The following is a 26,561-nucleotide window of genomic DNA, read 5'->3' as shown; positions in this document are numbered from 1 at the left end:
AGCACACAACAGCAAACATGATCGCACTGGCCACCACAGACTCGTAGAACATCCTCAGCATCGTCCGGCAGATGTTAAAGGACCTCAGTCTCCTCAGGAAATAGAGACGGCTCTGAACCTTCTTGTAGACAGCCTCAGTGTTCTTAGACCAGTCCAGTTTATTGTCAATTTGTATCCCCAGCTATTTGTAATCCTCCACCATGTCCACACTGACCCCTGGATGGAAACAGGGGTCGCCGGTACCTTAGCTCTCCTCAGGTCTACCACCAGAGGTACACTTGTGTGCCTAATAAAGTGGCCACCGACTATACATAATTTGCAAATAAATTTACTTTGAATTTTGAGATACTTCATTTGGGAAGTGGCAAGTGTATTTTATTCCAGAGAAATAGAATGTAATGCATTTGGGAGGTAGAGCATGGCATGAAAATATGAAAAGACATTTGAAAAGGTATTACAAAGTGAGGATAAAAAGGGGCCACTCTGTCTACTGATTGTTAAACGCAGCAGGACAGGTTGGTAATGTTAGCAAGACATTAGGTGGATACTTTCTTTATTGGTCAAAAGACCATAAGACCATAAGACCATAAGACAAAGACAGCATTTCAGGGAGGTTATGCAAGAACTATATGCAGTTCCAGTTAGGTCACAACTCCAGCACTATGATACAGGAAAAATAATGATTGCACTGGAGATGAAGCAGAGGACAATAATGAGGATGTCGGCAGGACTGGAAAGTATTGGTTGGGAGGAAATAATTGATAGACTGAATATGCTTCCTTTGGAGTAGAGGAGGGGCAATTTTAGGTGAAAAAAATTATGAAGAGTCCTATATAAAATTGAGGGTCTATTTGTCTTAGCGAAGAAGTCACATATTAAAAGGTACAGAATTAAAGTATTCAGCAGAAAGATCAGAGAGAAAATGAGGCAAGTATTTTTTACCTCGACAATGACTGGGATCTAGAATTCAGCAGTTCAGGCGACATCTATCTAGAAGGAATAAATAATCGATGTTTTGGGCCAAGATCAGCTGAAATGTCAACTGTTTATTCCTCTTCATAGATTCTGCCAGACCTGCTGAGACACTTCAGCATTCTGTGTGCTGCTCTGGGTTCTCCTGTGCTGGGGTTTCGAATTCACTATTGGCTCAAGCCAGAAACCCTTCTTGAAGAGCTGTAGCCTTTAGCAGCACAGACAAAATTTGGAAGGTAGATTCGTCAGGATAATTTTTCTCAGCTGTCAATGACATGAATAGTGTTTTGCGTTGTCTTAACTTTTCTGTGGTACTTTGATTCTAAGAAGAGTAAAGTCAACTGAGTATTGAGAAAAACCTCTTCTTTAGGTTGTAAACGTATATATTCATGAGATAGAAGGTAAGTGTTTTATAGCATAGAAGGACAGAATAGGAAAATCTCCAAGGAAATAAGCAGTTTGGATCCATTTTTCAGCTGGAAAGAATTTCAGAGTTAAAGTTTCATTCATAATTGAAAAGACATTTATTTCAATTACTCCTGCAGAAAATAAAATGTAATAATATCTAATTGAAATTGTGATTCTAAATGTTTATAGACAAAGAATTCATTTTCTTAGGTGATGTGTCAAAAGTAATATTGCAGAAAAGAATATATTATTTTAAACATTATTTATTTAGAGATACAGTGTGGAACAGACCTTGCCGCCCAGCGGCCCACCAATTTAACCCTAGCCTAATCACAGGACAATTTACAATGATCGATTAATCTACTAACTGTGGGAAACCAGAGTACTCGGGGAAAACCCACATATGCACGGGAAGAATGCACAGAGCTTCTTACTGGGGATGCCGGAACTGAACTCTGAACTCCAGTGTCCCAGTGCCTGCTACACTGGAGTAAATTGAACCACATATCCTCATCTGTAGGAAGTGACATTGGATGAATTTTGATTTTAGATGTTACATGCTTTACCACCAAGAATAAAAGGGTAACACGCTTAAGAGTATCCAATTGAACTTAAAAAGATTAAATTAATTTATAAATGTAATTTAAACATGTTGGTGATCATCTCGGAAGGACTTTGATAATAGGTCCCCAAATCAGAATTCAGTTTTAGGCCTTATCAAGTTTTAATTGAGAAACACAATGAAAAAAGTTACTTCCTTTGTTATGTCACTGATGTATACTTGCACTGACTGAGGATTGAATTACACACAACTTGCCTCCTTTAGAAAACTATCATTGGGAGTTTTGCTGCATGTTTGTTACTTGGCAACATTGTCATAATTAAATGTCACAAGTAACTCAGCAATGAGTAAAACAAATTCCAGTAACTACTCAAAACGCATTTTCATTTCCCTTCTATGAAGCAGAACAAAGCACTGCCTTCCTATCATTTCTGGAACAGGAATGTGTCGATTTAATTTTGGGAAGTGTTGTGAAGGTACTTTTAAAGATATTTTTAACAGATGCTTTCAAGTCTTGTCATTGATTCCCCTCTCTTGATGGACACAGAATGCCAATTTACAGTTAAGTCGATACCTTCCTATGCAATTAAAATAGCGGTGGTCCTTCAAATTCGAAGAAGACACGCTGTTGTGCAGTTCAGCTGAGATGAATCACACAACAGAACCTGTGTGTGATGGGGTTTTAAGTGGAACAGCCATTGCACAGGGGCAATCCCACTCCCTCGGCAGAAGAGACCTTGATCCAGTGGCACGGACAACCGTTACGGCTGGAGACCTCTCCTGCTGCAGTGGATGACCAGGACGTCTAAGTGTCTTGTTGTGCTCTTAGTGCTCCACAACGCCTGCTGGGCCTGCCTTCTTGACTGTTGGACCATAAATCGTTCTCCTCTGCTCAGTCTGCCAGGGCCAGACTTCACACGCTGGGATAGACAGATCCCCTACCTCACCGAGGGTCGAAGGCCCATCAGCTACCCTCACTTGGTTTGGCCCGTCTGCTGAGATGGTTTACCGGGGTGTGGCCGCTGCGCGTGCTACAGCTACTTGAAGCCACAGGTGAGAGCTGAGCGCCAGGTGGGGACCAAAGGTGGATGAGCTGCCCTGAAAAGGGCACGGCAGGCCCCCCCCACCAGAGGTGCTACCCCTCCCTAGGCACCCCATACACCCCAAATACACAAGGTCTATTCATAACTCATTGCTTTATAAGTCTCGGACTGAAACGTCGACTATACCTCTTCCTATAGATGCTGCCTGGCCTGTTGCGTTCACCAACAACCTGTATGTGTGTTCCTTGAAACTCCAGCATCTGCAGATTTCCTCGTGATTGCGCTTTGTAAGTTTGCCTCATTCTCCTTCTGTAATTGCATTCAGAATCAGATTTAATATCACTGACAGATGTTGTAAAATTTATTGATTTGCAGCAGCAGTACAAAGCAATACATAAACTATAATTACTGTAAGTATGTGTGTGTGTATGTGTGTAATGCAGAAAAAATAGTGAGGTAGTGTTCATGGATTGATGCATTGTCTGTTCCCATTCAGAGATCTGATGACAGAGGGCAAAAAGCTGCTCCCGAAATATTGAAGGTGCCCTCTGGCTCCTGTACCTCCTCCATGATGATACTAAAGAGAAGAGGGCATGTCCTCAGTAATGGGGATCATCACCATTTTAATATTTTAGACTTCCAGCTTCTGAATACAGCAATTTCTGTTGGCCACAAGCAGCAGCAGATCTTTGGTTTGTTGCCAAATCACCCTTTCATGCCTGATACCTGACTCTGAGAGTTGGCAGATTATTCAATCATAAGTAACATGATAGGACAACCACACCCAATTCTTTCTGCTTCTGTATTTACACACCATTTTCAGTAAAACCTGTTGCCCAAAATCTCTTGCCCAGGAACAGGATTGTGCAGTGGGACCTTGATGAAAGCAGCTCATTAAACAGCTCTTATTAAAACGGAGGAAACATCAACACTTGGACTCGTGATCAAAGGACTTGCTTCTTTTGAAGTCATTGCCTAACAGTGTTACGTTGACCAGAAACTGAACTGCAGTAGCCATTTTGAACAGCGTGGCTACAATAGCAAGTCACAGGCTGGGAGTCCTGCAGTGAGTAGCTCACTCTATCTGTAAGAATTAAATCAGCAGCATTGATGGAATACTCTCCATTTGCTCGGATGAGTGCAGCTTCAAGGAGCTTGGCACCAGACAGGACATGACAGCCCCTTAACATGCACCCCATCTATGACAATTTACTCACTCCACCACCAACACACTGTACAAATTGTACCATCTACAAGATGTATTGCAGCCACGCACCGAGACACATTAGACAGAAGTCTCCAAACCCATGTCCTCTACCAGCTGGAAAGAGGGGAGCAGAATCATGAGAATACCATCTATCACAATCACTAACGCTGCCATAGAGTCTAGGTGCTCGAGCAGGCGGGCAGCTGAAAGAAATGGCAATAACACACATGAGAGTGCACATAGGGTTTCTTTGTAATGTATTGAACACTCTTTCTTTTACTTCAGTCTTGTCAAATCTTGATCAGAGCAGAGTGACGACAACGCTCCTTGCTTCCCTTGGTCCACGTTCTGGGAATGAATATTAGAGATTTAGATAGACGCTGTTAAACGAGTGGTATTAATTTAGTTTTAGGGCACTGCTTTTGAGCTGCTTTGACAGTGTTAGATTTTAGTAAGTTCAAGGAACTTTAGTTAGTGGCCCTGTTGGTGTAGCTTTTATTATTTTCATTTGTTCTGATTGGATCTTATTAAAACTCAGTGAACTGTTCATTCCGTGTCAGTGTCTCTTCCTCTGCACTTGGGACATTACCAAACTCCTGTCAGCAAGGCTTGTCCATCAAATTGGACCCAGTGGAGGTCAAGGGAAGAGGAGGCGGGGTTGGCAGAAATGGCTCTCACAGTGTGATTACTACTCTTAGCGGCAGGTCTAGTTCGAGCTGGAAGAACGGGTGCCAGCAGTCACAACAATGGTTTGGCAACTCACAGCAGACAGCCAGAATCGAGTGGCAGCCGTTACTGCTCTCAAAGACACTATTCAGCAGCTCTCTACCAGGGCAGCCTCACTTCCAGCTCTGGAACCTCCCCATCCTCCTCTATTGCAGTTAACAGCCTCAGCTACTAGTGCCCTGATCCCCTTGGCAGCTTCCAGACCTGAACCGAGCATCCCTCCAGCAGGCAGACCCTACAGTGACCCTGACAGCTGCAGAAACCTTATGACCCAGTGTGAGCTGAATTTCCAAGCCCAGTCAGCCAGGCTCAGCCGTGAAGCACGTCAACTGGCATACATGGTGAATCTCTTAAATGGAGCCCACTCAGACTGCTCAACACCCTACAGGGACAAGGTTCACCTGCAGCCCAGTCTTTCTGACAGATTGTAGTTGAGTTCAAGAGAGTGTTCCAATATGGCTGCCCACTGACTCTGTGCCAAGGGAGAGGGGTAGTGAGAGACTATGCAGTAAAGTTCTGGACTCTTGTTGGGGGGTGGGAAATGAGAGAGATTTCAGCACTCTTTTTCCCGCATGGGCTGAGTACAGAGGTGTAGCATGAGCTTGCAGTGGGTGACTAACAGGACAGTCAAGATGACCGAATAAATATGGAAATTCAAGTAGACCACCGGGCAGATTCAGTGGTGCAGAGAGAGAAAACCCCGAATCTCCTCCTGATCAGATCACTGCCTGTCCTCACCCTCTCATTACCCAGTACACAGTCTGTGGAGGAGCCCATGATGGTGGGGGTGAGCCTGCACCTACTTCAAGAAGAACTAGATCAGCGCAGAAGAGCAGGTTACTCTCTCTACTGTATCTCTCAAGGACACATCCATGCGTTGTGTTCCAAGCACCCAGGAGACCTATCAGGAAGAAGGGGAATTCTGATGGGTTGATTCTCCCTGCAAGCATCTTCCCCTCATCGAGCAATGCTCCCAGCTTCCCTATTATGACGGTCCCAGACACTTCATGACTCTGGGGCAATCGGGAACCTCATGGATATCTCTTAGGCTCAAAGGTGAGGAGTTCTCACTCAACTACGGAGAGAGAATATTGATATCAAGGGTCTGGATGGTTGGATTCTGGGCACCAGCAGGACCAACCTTTCCACAGAACCCCTCTGGCTTGTGTTAGAGACTAACCATAGGGAACAGCTCTCTTTCTATCTTGTTGATTCACCTGAACTGCTGCTGGTACTTGGCTGGTACTTCCTGGCTGTCTCGGCACAACCCACAGATTGATTGGTGCCTAAAGGTGCTCCAAGAGTGGGGACTACCATGCCCATCTACCTGTCCGTGTCCAGCTCAAGCCCCTGTCAGCACATCCCCTCCTGAGCCAACTGCTAGTTTGGACCAGTTTGGTGTTCCAGCTGAGTATGCTGATCTTCTTCAGACCTTCAGAAAGGAAAAGGTCACCTCCCTGCCCCCACACCAGCCATACGACTGTGCATTGACCTCTGACCTGGTTCCAGTCCTCCTTGGGGCCAGCTCTCCTGAAATGATGGCCATAGAATACATCAAGGAGGCATTGGCCTTAGAGTTTATCTGTCCACTTACCTCTCCAGCAGGGGCGGGCTGTTTACTTTGTGGGCAAGGATGGACCACTCCATCCCTGCGTTGATATCGACCCCTCATCAAACTCACAGTGAAGAACTGTTATCCTCTTCCCCAGCTTGCCTGGGCATTTGAACATTTCCAGGGAGCAACCACAATCTCTGTGCAACGCTTACAGACTGCTTCACATCCAAGATGCATTCAACACCCCCACTGGCCACTATGAGTACCTCATGATGCCACTTGGTCTGACCAACACCCACGATGTTTTCAGGCCCTGGTCAATGATGTGCTCTGGGACGTGTTGCATCAGTTTGTCTTTCTGTATTTGGGTGACATTGTTATCTATTCCCGCTCTCACCAGGAACACCTCCAGCATGTCTAGAATGTTCTAAGAATGGTCCACGAGAACAACCTTTGTGCTAAGCCAGAGAAATGTGAGTTCTGCACAGAGCAGATGTCATTCTTGGGCTAAATCCTCATCCTTGCCAGCGTACCAATGGACCCATATTCAGGCAGTCACAGAGTGACCCAAACCACCTACAGTCAAAAAGGATTATAGTTTTTTCCATAGATGCTGCCTGGCCTCCTGAGTTCCTCCAGCATTTTGTGCGTGTTGCTTTTAAAAGACACCTACCAATTCCCACTGCTATCTCAACTATACGTCTTTCCACCTGTGAAAATGCAATTCAGTTTTCTCAATTCCTTCGTTTCCCCCGCATCTGTTCCCAGGATGAGGCTTTCCATTCCAGGACATCAGAGATGTCCTCCTCCTTCAAAGAATAGGGTTTCCCTTCCCCCCTCTACTGATGCTGCCCTCACCCTCACTTCCTCCATTTCCCAGATATCTGTGCTCACCCCATCTTCATGCCAGCTTGACAGGGATAGAGTTCGTTTGGTTCTCACCTACCACCCCATGAGCCTCTACATCCGACATATCATTCTCCGCAACTTCTGCCATCTTCAACAGGATTACACCACCAAACACATCTTTACCTTCTACCCCCACCCCCCCTCCAAGCCCCATCACCAACTCTCCACTTTCTCCTTGTCCATTTGCTCTTTTCCACTAAACTCCCTCCTGGCACATATCCCTGCATGCAACAGAAATGCTATACCTGTCCATTCGCCTCCTCTCTTGCCTCCCTTTAGAGCCCCAAACAGTCCTTCCAGGCAAGGCAACAATTCACCTGTGAACTTTTTGGCATTGTCTATTGTATCCGCTGCTCCCGATGTGGTCTCCTCTATATTGGTGAGACTCCAATGTAAATTGGAAGACCACTTGGTTGAGCACCTCCGCTCCATCCGCCAAAGATGGATTTTCCCAGTGGCCAACCATTTTAATTCCTGTCCCCATTCTTGTTCGAATATGTCTCCTCTTTTGCCACAATGATGCCACTCGCAGGGTGGAGGAGCCACACCTCGTAATCTATCAAGGTTGCTTCCAACCCTAGGGCATGAACATCGATTTCTCCTTCCGGTAATTTTTTTCCATCCACCTTCTCTCTTCTATTGCCCACTCTGGTCTCCTACCTCTTCTCCTCACCTGCTGATCACCTCCCCCAGTGCCCCTCCTCCTTTCCTTTCTCCCATGGTTCATTCTCCCTTCCTATCAGATTCCTTCTTCTCCATCCTATTATCTTTCCTGCCCCACCTGTCTTCACCTATCACATGTCAGCTAACCTCCTTCCCACCCCCCACCTTTCTCTTCTGTCATCTTCCCCTTCCTTTCCAGTCCTGAAGAAGGGTCTCGGACTGAGTGTCGACTGTTTACCTATTTCCATAGATACTGCCTGACCTGCTGAGTTTCTCTAGCATTCTATGTGTATTGGTCTAAAGGTTAATTTGTTTTTTTTTTGACCACTTTCCCAGTTCATATGAAGGTTCTTCAACTTGAAACATTACCTCAGTTTCTCTTTCCACAGATGCTGCTTGTCCTGCTGAGTGCTTCCAGCACTCTCTGCTTTTATTAAGATTTTCTGCATCTGCAGTAGGCTGATTTTCACCCTGTAATATTTACCCAAATTCACCCCTTTTAAAATGGCCAGTTGGTGGTGTAGTGGCATTTCCACTGGCTTCTTGCACACTTTCCACCCGTGCTGTGCTGAGTGTTGAGCTAGCAACTTGGCCTCATAAAAAAAGACAGTCAAATGCTACAGAAATGGCAAAAATACCACTCAATGCACCACACAGCACAAAAAGGGACAACCCGTGTTAAAATACAAGTACGAGGGCTGATTGATAAGTTTGTGGCCTAAGGTAGAAGCAGTCAATTTTAGAAAACCTAGCACATTTATTTTTCCTACATTTACCCACTTAGTCCAGCGGTCGTGGAGCATACGGATCCCTTCTTTGTAGAAGTCGGTGTCTTGGACCTCCAGAAGTGGTCCACAGCAGGGATGATTGATAAGTTTGTGGCCTAAAGTAGAAGGAGACGAGGAGAAACTTCAAACTTTCTGCATTTTCACTCAAAAAGTTGAACTGCACGTGCATGTAACAAGAGCTGTATAATTCATCTCCTTCTACCTTAGGCCACAAACTTATCAATCACCCCTGCTGTGAACCACCTGGAGGTCCAAGACGCTCTTGTTACGTGCACGTGCAGTTCAACTCTTTGAGTGATAAGGCAGAAGGTTTGAAGTTAATAACTCATCTCCTTCTACCTTAGGCCACAAACTTATCAATCACCACTGCTGTGGACCACTTCTACACAGAAGGGATCCGTATGCTCCATGACCACTGGACTAAGTGTGTACATGTAGCAGGGAACTATGTTGAAAAATAAATGTGCTCGGTTTTCTAAAATTGACTCCTTCTACCTTAGGCCATGAACATATCAATCAACCCTCGTATATTTCCTTCTAAAGTTTGAAAAACAGACTTGCAATTAATTTCAATGTTAAAAGATCTGCTATCAACTTACCACAGTAAATCAGCAAATTATCACAAGTAGAATGATTACAAACTAAATTATCAAAAGCAGAGTGTGGTTATCTTCCCAGATATGCTCCCACTTTAATGTGAACAGTCTGCTGATGGATCTTATCAATATTTCTGTGAAGACATATATACCAGCCAATATTACTGTAATGAAGAAGAAGAAGAAGAAGAAAGCCCTTAACTCCGAGTGGAGTCATCGGGACGTTGTCATTTGATGGCTTTTTTTTAAAGCAAGCTTTCTTATTTTTACGAGGCCAAGTTGCTAGCTCGATGCTCAACCCAGCACGGATGGAAAGTATGCAAAGGAGCTGGCTGGATTCGAACTCAGGAGCCTTCACTCCAAAGTCCGGCGCTGATGCCGCTACGCCACCAGCCAGCTATATTATTGTAATAACTGATATTAATTCTTCAAACATAATTAATAAACTTCTTTTAGGGCAGAACAGTGATGCACCTTGTAGAGCAGCCACCTGACAGCTCTAGTAAATAGGGTTCAATTCTTGTCTTTGTTGCAGTCTGTACAGTGTTAGCGTGAATCCTTTGTGCAAAGGAAAGTTTAGATATTCTCTGATCCATTTAAATCTCAACAGAAATATATTAAGAAAACCCTTAAGATGAAAGCCATAGTGAGATATATGTAGAAAGCTCATATTTTTCTCTAATCCCTGTTAAAAACAACCAGTGAATGGAAAGACAGCCTCTTTTTCCCCTTAAACCAATGACTCCTCTGGTCCCTCCCACTTTCCAGGTATGCAGAAGGTTGGTAGGTTAACTGGTCACTGTAAACTGTTGCTGGTGGATAAGTGAATTGCTGGTAAGGAAGGAAAAATTGAGATTGATGTAGAGAACTATTTGATAGCCAATGTTGGCTCGGTGACAAGAAAAGACTGACTCTATGCTTATGACTCAATATTTTCTCTTCAGCTACATTTCATTTAAGATTTAAAATTTCACCGATTCAGAAGTTTGATGTTTATGTCTTACAAACTACTGAGCTTTCAGATGAAATGGGAATTTTATTTCACAGCTGTTGAAGACCCAGATGACGGCACTGTCTTCTCATTTTCTGTTATAACCATATTGTCCAACTTCTGCCCTTCAGTTCTTAAAATTTCCCTTCTACTGGAATACTGTTTGATTAATGTTCAAAGTGTCCATTATTTAAAGGAAAATTCAGATATTTTCTTATTCATTTAATTCCCAATGGAAATATTATATAAAGAAAACATTTTTAAAGATGAAAGCTATTACGAGATTTCCACTCAATAGCCACTTTACTAGGTACCTGAACCCAGTGTGGTCTACTGCTGCTGTACCCCATCTACTTTAACATGTCGTGCATTCAGAGATGCTCTTCTGCACACTACTGTTACAGGTGTCCCCTGCTTTTCGAACGTTCGCTTTGCGAAACCTCACTGTTACGAAAGACCTACATTAGTACCCTGTTTTCGCTTTCAGAAGGTGTTTTCACTGTTATGAAGAAAGGCAGCACGCGATAAAAAATCAGCGCGTGAAAAAATCAGTGCGCGATAAAAGGCAGTGCGTGCCCCGAGCAGCTGCTGTGCCCTGGATTCGGAATGGCATTGCTTAAACACGTTGCATTGAGCAGCCATTAGCAAGATGAGTTCTAAGGTGTTGGAAAAGCCTGAAAGAGTAAGGGTGTTACACTTAGCGTAAAAGTAGACATAATTAAGTGTTTTGATCGTGGTGAATGAAGCAAGGACAAAGTGAGTTTGGTTTGTGGAAGTTGATGAAGATGATGTTGAAGAGGTTTTGGCATCCCCTGACCAAGAACTGATAGATGAAGAGCTGATGCAATTGGAAGAGGAAAGGATAACAATCGAAACCGAATGCAACCAAATGCAGAAAGTGAAGCAACTGCGTGAGATTTTCGCTGCAATGATAAAGTACGACTTTAGTTTTCAAAGGGTACGTAGATTTAGGGGATATTTGCAGGATGGTTTGAGTGCTTACAAACAACTGTATGATAGAAAAATGCGCGAGGCTCAGCAGTCAAGCAAGCCTTCCACATCAGCCACAGCAGACGACGAACCTCGACCTTCGACATCGAGGCAGGCAGTCATAGGAGAAGATGAGCTGCCTGCCCTGATCGACGATGAGATGACACCCCCGTGTCCCACCACCCCAACACCCAGGCCCTGGACAGATACTGTACCGACTCGCGAAGAACGCAGCAGTAGCCGGGAAGCACACAGCACATCTTTAAGAAAAAAGCCGAAATAAACATGCCAATTAATTAGGTGCCACTTGGCACATAATTGTTGGCCCAGATCAGAGGCGATGCAGTCGGCAATCGCCTCTGATCTGCGCCGACATTTACGTGCCGGGCAGCACCTAATTAATTAGCATGTTTATTTCTTTTTTCTTAATGATGTGCTGTGTGTCTGCCGGCTACCGCTGTGTTTTTCGCGGCAGTGTATCGGGTTGGCGGCCTGGAGGATGGGGGCCACTGCACCACCCAGCCTGTGGTGACTCAGTCTAACACACCATCATCAGTGTGCTCGGCGCTGTTTTCCCAATTCCGGTAAGTGATACTACACTGTACATACATTATTTCTACTTTATATAGGCTGTGTATTTTTACGTGTTATTTGGTAGATTTGGCAGCTTCATAGTTTAAAGGTTACTGGAGAGCACGTTTATGCCAAAAGCGCTTGCGTGAGATTTTCTGCCGAGAGCGTTTGCGTGAGATTTTCGCTACGGAGATCTGTGTAGGCAATCGTTGTAGAGAAGTATTTCTACTTTATATAGGCTGTGTATTTATCATATCATTCCTGCTTTTACTGTATGTTACTGTTATTTTAGGTTTTATGTGTTATTTGGCATGATTTGGTAGGTTATTTCTGGGTCTGCGAACGCTCACAAAATTTTCCCATATAAATAAATAGTAATTGCTTCTTCGCTTTACGACGTTTTGGCTTACGAACTGTTTCATAGGAACGCTCTTCCTTTGGATGGCGGGGGAAACCTGTATTTGACTTACTGTCATTTTGCTGTCAGTTTGAAGCAGTCTGGCCATTCCCCTGTGAACTCTCTCAATAACCAGATGTTTTCACCCACAGAACTGCTGCTCACTGGATTTTTTTCTGTTTTTCACTCCATTCTCTGTAAACTCTAGAGACTGTTATGGGTAAAAATCCTAGGAGATCAGGCATTTCTGAATTACTCAAACTGCACCATCTGGCACTAATCATTTCACAGTCGAAGTCAGTTCCCCATCCTGATGTTTGGTCTGAACAACAACTAAACTTCTTCACCATATCTGCATGCTGCCTTGATTGGCTGATTAGATAATTGCATTATCGAGCAGCTGTACTGGTGTTCAAATAAAGTGGCCACTGAATGTATGTGCATACTTTTCTCCAGTCCCTGCTGAAAATCAATGAATTAATATTTGGAAACCCAAGGACATAGGACCACATATTTGTGCATTCTCACTCACCAAATCCAGCTGAGAATAATTTCCCCTCAATTTTCATTTGATCATAGCTCCTAATATCTTCAGATCATTCTGTAGCTATGATGTCCAAACCACTCAAAGTAATTAATAAGGTGTTTCCAACAGAATATAATATCCAGATCAGTCCTTTTGATCAATTCTGTTTGATACACTTCTTACTGAGCCATATTGCCAATAAATATATATACCTGTAAACAACAGGAATTCTGCAGAAGCTGGAAATTCAAGCAACACACATCAAAGTTGCTGGTGAACACAGAAGGCCGGGCAGCATCTGTAGGAAGAGGTGCAGTCGACGTTTCAGGCCGAGACCCTTTGATATATATATATATCTTTGATATATATACCTGTCATAGTTATGTTAACCAGCATCTGCACCACTGATTACTGTTGCCTGTATTAGACCTCAGGTTATTTGAGAGTCCTAACTCATCCTTTTAAACTCTGCTAAATATTGTATTGTCTTTGGCTTATGGGAGATATCAATCACAGACTAAGTTAACATTTTGTGGAGCATCTGCACCCTGTTCACAACAGCTATGTTGGGCTTCCTGCTGCATATCATTTTAATGCTCCTTCCCATTCTCAGCTGATCACTCTGACCTCAGTCTTCTCCATTGGAATGGAAAGGCTGAACGCGGACATCAGAACAATTTCTCATATTGGTAGCTTACCGCCCTGTAGGATGAACACAGAATGTTCAATTCCAGGTAACCCACACCTCCATTGCTTTTCTCCCACACACACTCACCGGTTCCATGAGATCTTTTTCTCACCTTGTTCATCTTCCTCACCCTCACCTGGTTCCATCTGTCCATCATCCTTTCCCTTTCTGATTCCATCTATTAACTACCAGCCTCTGTCTCAAGCCCCTACCCCTCACCCCCCAGTGCCACACAATCTTTCAGTCCTGATGTAGGGTCTCAACCTGAAGTATTGACTCCATCTTTTGCCTGCACAGATGATGCTTGACTCAGTGAGTTCATTATTTTTGTTCTAGATTCCAGTATCTGCTACTCCTTTTGTTGTTATCTTTGACTTGTCTTTTTTTAAATAGGCATTATACAAGTGGGAAGAACAATTCCTCCCTTGCGTCTGCGTGGTCTTTGACCATTATGAACTGGTGATCATAATGATTACTGGTCTTATTATCAAATTTTAGTTTGCATTTGTAAGCATAAAACACTGGTTTTTTACAATATTTCTAATCTTACCTGAATGAAGCTCCAGGGAAAGAGTCCAAAATTTTGTGCAGCCTTGCCTTTAGGCTTTCAGTTAAAATGAAGAATTTCAAAATAATTAGAGTTACCTTTAATCCTTTTTGCGTAAATCGTTTTGGAAAGACTACAACTGCCGTATCTGTGCATTTTTCTCTACTAATTAAATTGTCATTACAATTTCACTTTGGATGAAACATAAAGGCCTGCCATGGAAGATGGATTATGAAACATATCCAGCTTTTAAGATTAAAAAGCAGTTCAGTATTTTCTTTTGCTGGCTAAACATCAGTTACCTCTTTCTCACTTGCTCAGCAATGACACACAGGTGATTAGATAATGCTCTGCTTATTCCATTGGTCAGCTGGACCAGGAACAGGACATAGGTATGGGCTGATGCACTCTCATATGCTTTCTCTCTCAGGGTTTATAATGACGTGGCTGTAGCAATGATTAATTAACATGAGTGCATGTTCATGATTTGACACTTGGCCATCCTCAAGCTAGATGATGTAATTTCTCACATGATACTGTGCTGCAAAACCTTCAGACACTCTTTTAGAAGGTCCTGTCGAGAAAGAAAGCTTCCATTGCTTGTGTTTAGATTACCAGTATCAAATACTCAGTGGTCACTTTATTAGGGCACCAGTACACCTGCTCGATAATGCAAATATCTAATCAGCCAATCATGTGGCAGCATTCAATGCTGACGTGGTCAAGGGAGTCAGACCAAACATCAGAATGGGGAGAAAATGTGATCTAAGTGACTTTGACCATGATTATTAGTGCCAGACAGGTTGGTCTGAGTGCCACAGAAACTGTTGATCTCCAGGGATTTTCATGCACAATAGTCTCCTGAGTTTACGGGAAATGGTGCAAAAAAAAAACAAACGAAAGGAAAACATCCAGTGAGCAGCATTTCTGTGGGTGAAAACACCTTGTTAATGAGTGAGGTCAGAGGAGATTGGCCGGACTAGTTCAAGCAGAGAGAAAGGCAAAAGCAACTCAAATAAGGTGTGCACAAGAGTATCTCTGAATGCACAACACACTGAACTTTGAAGTGGATGGGCTACAGCAGCAGACGATCACAAACATAGACCCATTGGCCACTTTACTAGGTACAGGAGATATCTAATAAGGTGGCCACTGACTCCATATTCAAACATTACATCACAAAACAGAGTCTGTTGATGAAATTGTACTGAGAAAACAATAAATCTCACTGCATTTGTTCATGGACCCTCTGTTTATCTAAATTGGTGGAGTCTGCAATACTTTAGACTGCAGTAAATTATTTTCCCACATTTGGCAATCAGAATAATCCTTGGCTGCTATTTTTCAATGTGACAGTTTTGGAAACATCTGTTAAGCATGTAACATATTTAAGACTTGTGGCCAAAAACTACAGAGTTTGAAAATTAGCAAGTTTAACTTTGAAAACCACTTCAAGATCCACATTGTAAAAATACTGCAGATGATGAAAATATGAAACTATAACAGAAAAAGATGAAAATGCTCAGCAGGTAAGGCAGGAGAAGAGAGAAGGAGAATTAATTCTTCAGGTTCAAAGCAATTACTTTCAGAATGCCAGATTCATTAAAGTTATGCCAGATGAGATTGCCATTCTGTAGTTGCATCAAGTAAAATGGAGGATAGAGAGAGAATAGATTCCCTTAAAGATTAGCATGACCAGCTGTATGTGGAAACAAAGGAAATGGGAGAGATTTTTTAAAATCCCAAACACGAGAAAATCTGCAGATGCTGGAAATCAAAAGTGACACACGCAAGATGCTGGAGGAACTCAGCAGACCAGGCAGCAGCTATGGAAAAGAATAAACAGTCAACGTTTTCTGGGTGAGTTCCACTTCAGGACTGGAAAGGAACGGGAGATTTCTTTTTAATGAAAATTTCTCTTCAGATTTTACAGTGGAGAAAATTATGGAGGCTCAGGAAATGGGGAAAATGAATGATAGATGTCTTAGAAACATAGAAAACCTACAGCACAATACAGGCCCTTCGGCCCACAATGCTGCGCTGAACATGTACTTACTTTAGAAATTACCTAGAGTTACTCATAGCCCTCTATTTTTCTAAGCTCCATGTACCTATCCAGGAATCTCTTAAAAGACCCTATTGTATCCATCTCCACCACTGTCCCCGGCAGCCCATTCCACACACTCACCACTCTCTGCATAAAAAAAACTTACCCCTGGCATCTCCACTGTACCTACTTCCAAGCACATTAAAACGGTCCCCGATCGTGTTAGCCATTTCAGCCCTGGGAAAAAGCCTCCGACTATGCACACAATCAATGCCTCTCATCATCTTATATACCTATACATCTTATATATCTTGGACCACAATATATAAGAACAGAGATGAGGAGGAATTTCTTTTGCCAGAGGGTGGAGAATCTGTGGAATTCATTGCTACAGATGGCTGTGGAGGCCTAGTCATTTGGGTAGATTTAAAGCGGAGGTTCATAGGATCTTGATTAGTCAGGGGGTCAAACGTTATGGGGAGAAGGCAGTAGAATGGAGTGGAGATGGATAATCAGCCATGATGGAATGACGGCGCAGACTCACAGGGCCCAATTGCTTAATTCTGCTTCAATGTCTTCTGGTCTTTCATGAATCAACAGGGAAGAGGAATGGGAGGCCTTAAAAATGTGTTAAGGGATAAATTACCAGAACCTGACCTGGAGCAATCTTGGATCTTGTGAGATGTCTGAGAAGAAAATGAGGAGGCCCTTGCGGACATATTTATCTCTGGCCACGGGTGAGGTTCTGGAGAACTGTAGTATGACTAATGTGGTACCATTGTTTAAAAGGGTCACTAAAACAAGCCATGAATCTGCAGGCTGGTGAATCTGATATCAGTGGTGGCTAAAGTGACGCAGGGGATTCTGAGAGGCGGGTTCTTCCAACACGTAGAGAGACAGGGCCTGATTCAGTACAGTCAGCATGCCTGTGTGTGTGGGTGGAGGCTCAAAGGTCAAAGCCTTGTCCAGAGAATGTCTGAGTCTTGGCCAGGGATGGGTCTCTGGAACGCCAGATATTTGTGAGTCTGACAGTCTGAGAGCAAGGACTGGAAGCAGCTTATTCTGGGGCGGGAAGTCTGTGTGTGTGAATCAGTGGGCGGGTGAGAAAAGGGCTTGTTTTGCTGTCATCTTATTTTGTTGTTTTGGTTGCGGCTCATGTTGTTCTGTTGAACATTACGGGCATGCTATGTTGATGCTGTTTTATATGGTTGTGACCAGAACCAGGCAATACAGAATGAAAGTGATTGCCAAGGAACCAAATGTAACAGAAGGGAAAGAGCTTGCCATTCAGCGAGTAATTAAAGTCTGTAATATGACACCGGTGATAGGACTAGAGGAAGATGTAATTGTTGTGTTCAAGAGGAAATGAGATCAATATCTGATACTAGCAGAGTTACGATGAGAGGGCAGATGAATTGGATTGCTGTTATTGAGAACTGGCTGGAGACATGATGGGATAAATGGGTGACTGTTGCTGCATTTGGAAATTTGTGTTTGGTTTTAGACATAGACATATACATAGACATAGACCAACTTTATTGATTCCGAGGGAAATTGAGTTTCGTTACAGCTGCACCAACCAAGAATAGAGCATGAATATAGAAATACAAAAACCACAAACAATCAAACAACAATATGCAAACTACGCCAGATGGAAATAAGTCCAGGACCAGCCTATTGGCTCAGGGTGTCTGACCCTCCACGGGAGGAGCTGCAAAGTTCGATGGCCACAGGCAGGAACAATCTCCCATAACACCCAGTGTTGTATCTCGGTGGAATATGGCCGGAATCCGACAGCAAAAAGTTCAATATCCGGGCTACAAACATGTTCCTCGATCGTAATATGACCAGGATTGCACCATCCGTTGTTAACCAGAACAGCAAGCCCCCAACTCCTTTACGCTTACCGCTCTCAATGCACTTCCAGTCAGCCCGAACGGTCTGGAAGCCCTCCATGGAAAAGTTTTGGTCGGGTATGTCCACGTGCAGTCCAAGTGGAGAACTCCTGCTGTAGGGAATATACCATTAAGTCAGAGAGAGTGCAGAGGAGATTTACAAGGAGTTGGGCTTCCGGGGCTGAGTTATGAAGTGAGGTCGAGCTTTATTCACGAGAGCATGAAAGTATGAAAGGTGATGTGACACAGGTGTATAACATTATGAAGGGCATAGATATAGTGGTTGGACACATTTTGTTTCCCTGGATTGAGGAATCAAGAACTAGATGGTAAGAGGGAAAAGATTTAATAGAAACTTGAGGGGCAGCTTTTTTACCCAGAGAGTGGTCAGTATAGGGAATGAGCTGCCAGAGGTAGTGGTTGAGGTGTTCAAAAGGTAGTCAGTCAGTTACAGGGATAGGAAAATTGCAGAATCAGAATCAGATTTAATATCACCAGCATGTGTTGTGAAATTTGTTCACTTTGCGGTAGCAGAATAATGTAATACATAATAATAGAAAAATAATTACAATTCATATGTACATATATTAAATAAGTAGTTTAGAAATAGAAATTTAAAAAAGTGTGGTGTTCATGGGTTCAATGTTCATTCAGAAAATGGATGGCAGAGGGGAAGAAGCTGATCCTGAATCATTGAGTGTGTACCATCAGGCCAGTGGGGAACCAAACAGGGTCTGAACCCTGTACCTATTATTTGTGGACTTCAGGAAGGGGGAAGACAGAAGAACATACCAATCCTCACTGAGGGGTCAGCGGTGGAATGGGTGAGCAGCATTTGGTTCCTGGGTGTCATCATCTACCTTCAGCCCAACATATTGATGCAAGCATGAAGAAAGCACACCAGCAGCTCTCTACTTTGTTATTTTGAGACGATTTGTGTATCATCAAAGATTCTTGCAAATTTCTATAACTATACAGTGAAGAGCATTCTGATTGGTTGCATCAGAGCTTGGAATGGAAGCCTCCAATGCACTGGACTGTGGGAGGCTGCACAGCTCCATCCTGGGCACAACCCTGTCCCCCCATCACTGAGGCCATCGAGCAGTGGAGCTTCAGGAAGGCAGCACCCATTATTAAGGGCCCCCATCGCCAAGGACATACCCTCTTCTCATTACTACCATCAGGGAGGAGGTACAGTAGACTAGAGACCCATGCTCCATGATACAAAAATGGCCTTTTCTCCTCTGCCACTATACTTCATTATTCAATTTTTACACTTTGATTACATTTGTAATTTATAGACTTTTATTTCTTTGCACTGTACCACTGCTCCAAAACAACAGAATTTCACATCTTATGTCAGTAATAATAAATTTGATTTTGATGGCAAGCCACTCAGAATGACTGGTGGTTCCCATGAGAAATACAAACCTACCGTTTGGTGTTTTATCTGCAGTGACTTACTGGTAAGTGACTTAAATGGTGAGAAGCTACCTGACTTTCCATAACACTATTTCCGACATTTCAAAACATACAGAAATATAGCAAATTTTAAATGAATAATTCAGAAACAAACAATTAAAACAATTAAAATATTTTCTGGAATTTTATTAATTCAAAACCATGGAAATTGACCCAACTATTACCTTAAATTCATTGAAGTAATTTAAATGAATACCTCGCCGTGTGTAGGTAGAGTGTAACTAGGGGGAAATGTCACAGGCCTGCTTTTGTATGTCAGTCTCCATCAAGAAATCAAAGTCAGAGTATAACTTCTTTTTAAATCAAACTAAAGTTAGACCATAAGACATAGGAGCAGAATTAAGCCACTCAGACTATTGAGTCTGTTCTGCCATTCCATTATGGCTGATTTATTATCCCTCTCAACCCCATTATCCCTGACTTCTCCCCGTACCTTTGATGCCCTGATTAACCAAAAAACTATCAAACCCTGCTTTAAATATACTCCATGGCTTGGCCTGCACAGTCATCCATGGCAATTCTACAGATTCACTATCCCCAAGCTAATGAAACTCCTTTTCATCTCTGTTCTAAATGGATGTCTCTTTTGTCTGAAGCAGTGTCCCCTGGTCCTATGCTCCCCGACTATAGGAAACATCCTCTCCACTTCCACTCTGTCTCCGCCTTCCAATATATCAAAAGTTTCAATGAGATTCCCCCCCCCCATTCTTCTAAACTCCAATGAGTACAGACCTAGAGACATCAATCACTTCTCACACATTAATCATTTCATTCCTGGAATCACTGCCTCCCAAGGGATCCTTTAGAACGTTCACATTTCAAGGTAAGTTTATTTTCAAAGTACATATATGAGGGGTGATTGATAAGTTCGGGGCCTAAGGTAGAAGGAGTCAATTCTAGAGAGCCTAGCACATTTATTTTTCAACATAGTCTCCTCCTACGTTTACACACTTAGTCCAGCAGTCATGGAGCATACGGATCTTGGACCTCCAGAAAGTGTCCACAGCAGGGATGATTGATAAGATCGTGGCCTAAGGTAGAAGGAGATGAGTTATACAGCTCTCGTTACATGCACATGAAGTTCAACTCTTTGGGTGATTATGCAGAAAGTTTGAAGTTAATAACTCATCTCCTTCTACCTTAGGCTATGAACTTATCAGTCACCCCCCCCCCCCCCCGATGAGTTATTATCCTCAAACTTTCTGGAGGTCCAAGATCCGTATGCTCCACGAGCGCTGGACTAAGTGTGTAAATGTAGGAGGGGACTATGTTGAAAAATAAATGTGCTAGGTTTTCTAAAATTGACCCCTTCTACCTTAGGCCACAAACTGATCAATCACCCCTCATATTTTACCATATACAACCCCGAGATTCATTTTCTTACAAACATACTCAATGAATCCATAATAGTATAATAACTGTAATAGAATCGATGAAAGGCCACGCCAACTGGGCATTCAACATGTGTGTGAAAGACAACAAATTGCAAACACAAAAAAGAATAAGTAACAGTAATAAATAGACAATAAATATCGAGAACATGAGAAGAAGAGTGCTTGAAAGTGAGTCCATAGGTTGTGGGAATATTTCAATGATGGGGCAAGTGAAGTTGAGTGTAGTTATCCCTTTCATTGAAAAGTCTGATGGTTGTGGGGTAATAACTGCTCCTGAACTTGATAGTGTGAGTCCTAAGGCTCCTGTACCTTCCTCTTGATGGCAGAAGAGAGAAGAGAGCATGTCCTGGGTGGTGGATGCAGATTTCCTGCAACAACACTTCGAGGAGATGCTCTCAGTGGTGGGGAGGGCTTTACCGTTTATGTAGGATTTTCCATTGAAGGGCATTGGGGTTTCCAAACCAGGCAGCCAGTCAATATATCCTCCAATACACATCTATAGAAGTTTGTTAAAGTTTTAGATGCCATGCCGAATCTTTGCAACTCCTAAGGAAGTAGAAGCGCTACTTTGCTTTCTTCATAATTACACTTACGTGCTGGGCCAGGTCAGATCCTCTGAAATATTAACACCGAGGAATTTAAAATTGCCAGCCCTCTCCAACTCTGATCTTCTGATGAGGACTGGCTAATGGACCTTTGGTTTCCTCTTCCTAAGGTCAATAATCAGCTCCTTGGTTTTGCTGACATTGAATACGAAGTTGTCGTTATGACATCACTCAGCCAGACTTTCAATCTCGCTCTTTCTTATGTGCTGATTTGTCACCAGCTTTGATGTGGCCTACGATAGTGGGGCTGTCAGCAAACTTGAATCTGGCATTGGAGCTGTGCTTAGCCACACAGTCTGAAGTGTAAAGTGAGTAGAACAGGAGATTAAGCACACAGCCTTGCGGTGCACCTGTGTTGATGGTGATTGTGGAGATGTTGTTGCCAATCCAAACTCACAGGTCTGCAAGTGGGGAAATTGGAGATCCCAGTTGCACAAGGAAGTATTGGTATTGACGTCAAGGAATAGAAACTTACTGTTTAGCTTTGAGGAGGTTGTGGTATTGAATGTTGAGGTGTAGTGGATAAAGAGCATCTTGATATATGCATCTTTATGTCTAGATGATCCAGGGTTGAGCCAATGAGATGGAGCTGTTGCTCTGGTAGGTAAACTGGAGTGAATCAAAAGCTCTTCATCACTGTGGATGCAAGTGCTACTGGACAATAGCCATTCAGGCAGGTTACCACATTCTTCTTAGGCACCGGTATAAATAAAGCCCTCTTGAAGCATTCTGGGTACCTCAGATTACCAAAATAAGAGGTTAACGATCTTAGTGAACACTCCAGCCAGGTGATTAGCATAGGTTTTTAGTACTTGGCCAAGTATCCTGTCTGGGCCGGATGTTTCTTGTGGGTTCACCCTTCTGAAGGCTGCTTGCATGTTGGCCTTAGAGACTGAAATCACAGGATTATCGGAGGCTGTGGGAGTTTGTGATGGTTCCCCAATGCTTTGACTGTCAGAGTGAGCACAGTCTTTGAGCTCATCTGGAAGTAAAGTCGTACCATCGCCTATGTTACTTTATTTAACCGTATAAAAGCTGATAGTATTCGAGCCCTGCCACAACTGGCGAGCGTCCTTCCTTGATTCAAGTTTAGTCTGGAATCACCACTTTGCCCATGAGATGGCTTTCCAGAGATTATACTTGGACCTCTTGTAACTTTTTTGGTCACCGGACTTAAATGCCTCTGATCTGGCCCTCATCAGATTGCAGATCTCATGGTTTAATCCAGGGCTTCTGGTTGGGGAACACTGTATGATTTTGCACAGACACACTCATCTACATCTGTTTCAATAAAGTCCACGACCATGGTGTATTCACTCAGATCCACAGAAGAGTCCGAGAACACAGCCCAATCCACCGATTTGCAGCAATCCCAGAGCCACTTCTCAGTCTCCCACAGCCACATCTTTGTTATTCTAATCTCAGAAGCTTTGCTCTTTAGCCTCTGCCTGTATGCCTGTAGAAGGCCAGTGAAGGGATAAGATTTACCAAAATGCGGTCTGAGCATGGAATGGTAGGCATCCCTTATCTTAGTATAACAATGATCTAGTGTGTTGGGACCTCTGGTGCTACAGGTAATATGCTGATGGTATTGGGCAGGATTTTCTTCAAGCAAGCCTGGCTGATGATCTCAACTATGATTTGAAATGCATTGGGACAGACTGTTCTTGTTTGGAAATGGCACTATGCAGTTTCTCAAGCACTTGTTTATAGTCAGCTGCTGGCAGTATGTATGAATTACCCAGTTTGCCAGGGCCGAGGCTGTTTCCCTAGACGACAGCGAACCGAGCGACCCTGAGGGTGGCCGGGGCGGGGGGGAGCTACAATAAGTAAATCAATTACAGTATACGTATATTGAATAGATTAAAAATTGTGCAAAAAACCAGAAATAACATATATTAAAAAAGTGAGGTAGTGTTCAAGGGTTCAATGTCCACTTAGGAATTGGATGGCAGAGGGGAAGAAGCTGTTCCTGAATCACTGAGTGTGTGCCTTCAGGCTTCTGTACCTCCTACCCAATGGTAACACTGCAAAAAGAGCATCCCTGGGTGCATGATACATTTCACCTCATCCTACTGACTACAGTTTTACCCTATCGTCTGCCTGTGCTTCCTCAGCCAGTCTCACTACACACTGCATCGGCTTATACCAACTCCCTGTCCTCAGCCCTATCACTCCAGTTCCCATTCCTCTGCCAACTTGATTCATATTAAAAAAAATTTACAGGAATAAATCGTGCTATGCCTTTTCATACTTTACAATGCTTTCCATCGTCAATGCTTTCTATATTGTTCTATTACATTCCTGCACATCAATAGCACTACTACTCCCCTGGGCTGGTGCACTACAACAATAAATTGGAAATCACCAGATCACAGTCGTGAGCAAGTTCAGGACTTGCATGTTTTTAAAGAACCGGCAATATTTCCCAGAAATCCATGACTAATAAATAGTGAACATCAACTTTTTTTATTCTAAACTTAACAATGTCTGTAAAGACACTTTATAGCTCTAAACTGTATAGCTTCTTTTACAAGCAGCTCCCAGTTTATTTAAGAGGGCTATTCTTGAGAACTGTACATAAGCTGATTTCACCATGAGTCAGAAACATCCATTTTCCTTATCTACTGGACCTACGATGTTTTGCTTTACATACATGAAAATGATACCTTAAAATTCTTTCATGTTAGTGAATAATCATCTTAATGCTACTCACTTAGACGATTACAGGATTGAGTCATTCTTGAATGCGATGAAATACTTTCAAGTTATCTCACATGTGTTCATGAATATTTTATTACTACTAGCTCAAGAAATGCTTCAAAAATGTATGGCAGAATTTGCATAAAGCTGTATTTTCAGAAATCAGGTCATTTGTAATCTAGAAAGCCCCTGTACTGTAAAGTAGAGCAAATAAGATGAATTTCCAATACAGCTCTTCTTTAATGGAATTCAATAAATCATTGACAATTCCCAACCAATTATTTCACATGACAATACCAATTAATTTAAATTATATAAATTACCTACGAGCACAAAACCGGTACAAGGACTCATGTTGCACAGATCAATATGAACAATGCTCGACATGAACCCAAAAATAACTGCAAAATAATATGGAAAAGTCCTTCTATGGCCATAGAAATATGGTCAAAGTGACAATAATTCTGGATTTAGAAAGCATGGCATTTTTGTTTTAAAAAAATGCTGTGTCTTGAAGGCAAGTTTCTCACTTTGCTACATGTGATGATTTGAAACAGTCAGTTCATAGTAGGAAACTTGCTTGCCAAATGATGTTACAATTAACACAATCATACTTTGCAGATATTAAACGAAATGTAACATTCACAACTAAACATTGTATTTTACCAAAGTGCACTATTCTGAACCTTGAAGGATTTGTTTTTTTACCCTTCCTACTTGTAATCTAATATGTAAAATAAGGAGAAATATTTGCGCGAGATAGCTTTACTTCTTGCCGCTGACATGGATACCTTTGGGAAGCATTATCTGGGGAGGAATTGCAGCCCTTCCTGAAAAGCGACAGTGCCTTAGGGGCACCTACAGAGAGCGACCACTTCTTCCTGTGTAAAACTACCTGAGGAGTTTATCTAAACTTCCCTTTTGGGATCTGTGCAGCACTAGCCAGTGTTTATTGTCCAGCACTAAACGCCCTTGAGCAGGCAGGTGTTGAGATGCCTTTTTGAACCACTGGGGTCCTGGTGAAGGTGCTCCGAGTTGGGCAGGGAGTTCCAGAATTTGGACCCAGTGATGATGGAGGCCCGGTGTTGCACATCCAGGACAGGGCAATGTGCAGGTTGGTTAGAGAGTGGTAATGGAGTGGGGTCCCTGCAAATGGTAGTGCTGCCCTCGTGACCCAACCAAGGTGGATATGTTTTAGGCGGGCAATTAAGTTCAGTGCATTTTGATAATGGTACACGTTGCAGCCAATGCTGTTGGTGGTGAAGGGAATGAATATTTAGAATAGTGGCTACATCGTTCTGGATGATACTGAGCATCCTACACGGTTGAAGCAGCACTGATCCAGGCAGACTATTATATCACAATCTTTTCTTTTGTGATTTATAATTGACAAAAAGGATGGGGAGATGAGGAGGTGAGTCACTTACAAGAGGATGCTGGGCCTCTGACCTACTTAGATATCTGGTTCAGTTTAATTTCTCGTCAATAGCAGCACCCAAGTTAGTAAATATCAGATGATACTACAACTGAATGAGAAGGCAGAAGGTTTGACTTTTTCTTTGTGGTGAATATGCCTGAATATTGGCAGGTATAGGCTGCTCATTTGCCTATAAATAATGAATAGAAAACTTCAACAAGGAATTCTTGAATAACCTTTAAGAAAATCATTAGATATTTTGGATTATAATTACAGTACCTGTATTTTTATCTCAAAGCAATCAAAGTATGCAAAAAGATGTCAGAAATTGATCATCCAGAAACTGACATTTCCAAGCAATTGGCATCACTGCCCTGGGTATCCCACATAACATATTTTCTTTCATGTGTCACATTTCATACACCTGCTGAGAAGATAGAGGATCAAAGCCCATCACTGCCTTGTCCAAGCAATTTGTAACTAATATTTATGAAAGGTTTTAAACCATAAACTCCCAGATAGAAGAGTATTTATCATACCTGTATTTCTGCTAATGATGTAGGAATATTTGTAAAGACAGCACTTTTTGAACTCTGTCTTTCTTAGTATCATTATCATAAAATAAAATATTTATCCATTGTGAATTTGTGAAATCCTTGTAGAATATATTAACCGGACTTGTAATCAATTATTAATTGCATTATAAATGTATATTCATAAGGCCACAGTTATGAATTTGTCCATGTGGAATTTCTCATGATAAGATTATTTACTACTCTTACATATGTAGCAGAGCTTAGGAGGAATGATAGCACCTAACAGCGACTCATTTGCTTGCATCTTTGGAAACAACTCTATTTCCACCTTTAATATCTGT

The sequence above is a fragment of the Mobula birostris genome, chromosome 5 (genome assembly GCF_030028105.1).
Source record: "Mobula birostris isolate sMobBir1 chromosome 5, sMobBir1.hap1, whole genome shotgun sequence".
Taxonomy (NCBI): Eukaryota; Metazoa; Chordata; class Chondrichthyes; order Myliobatiformes; family Myliobatidae; genus Mobula; species Mobula birostris.
This window is presented reverse-complemented; position numbering follows the sequence as displayed.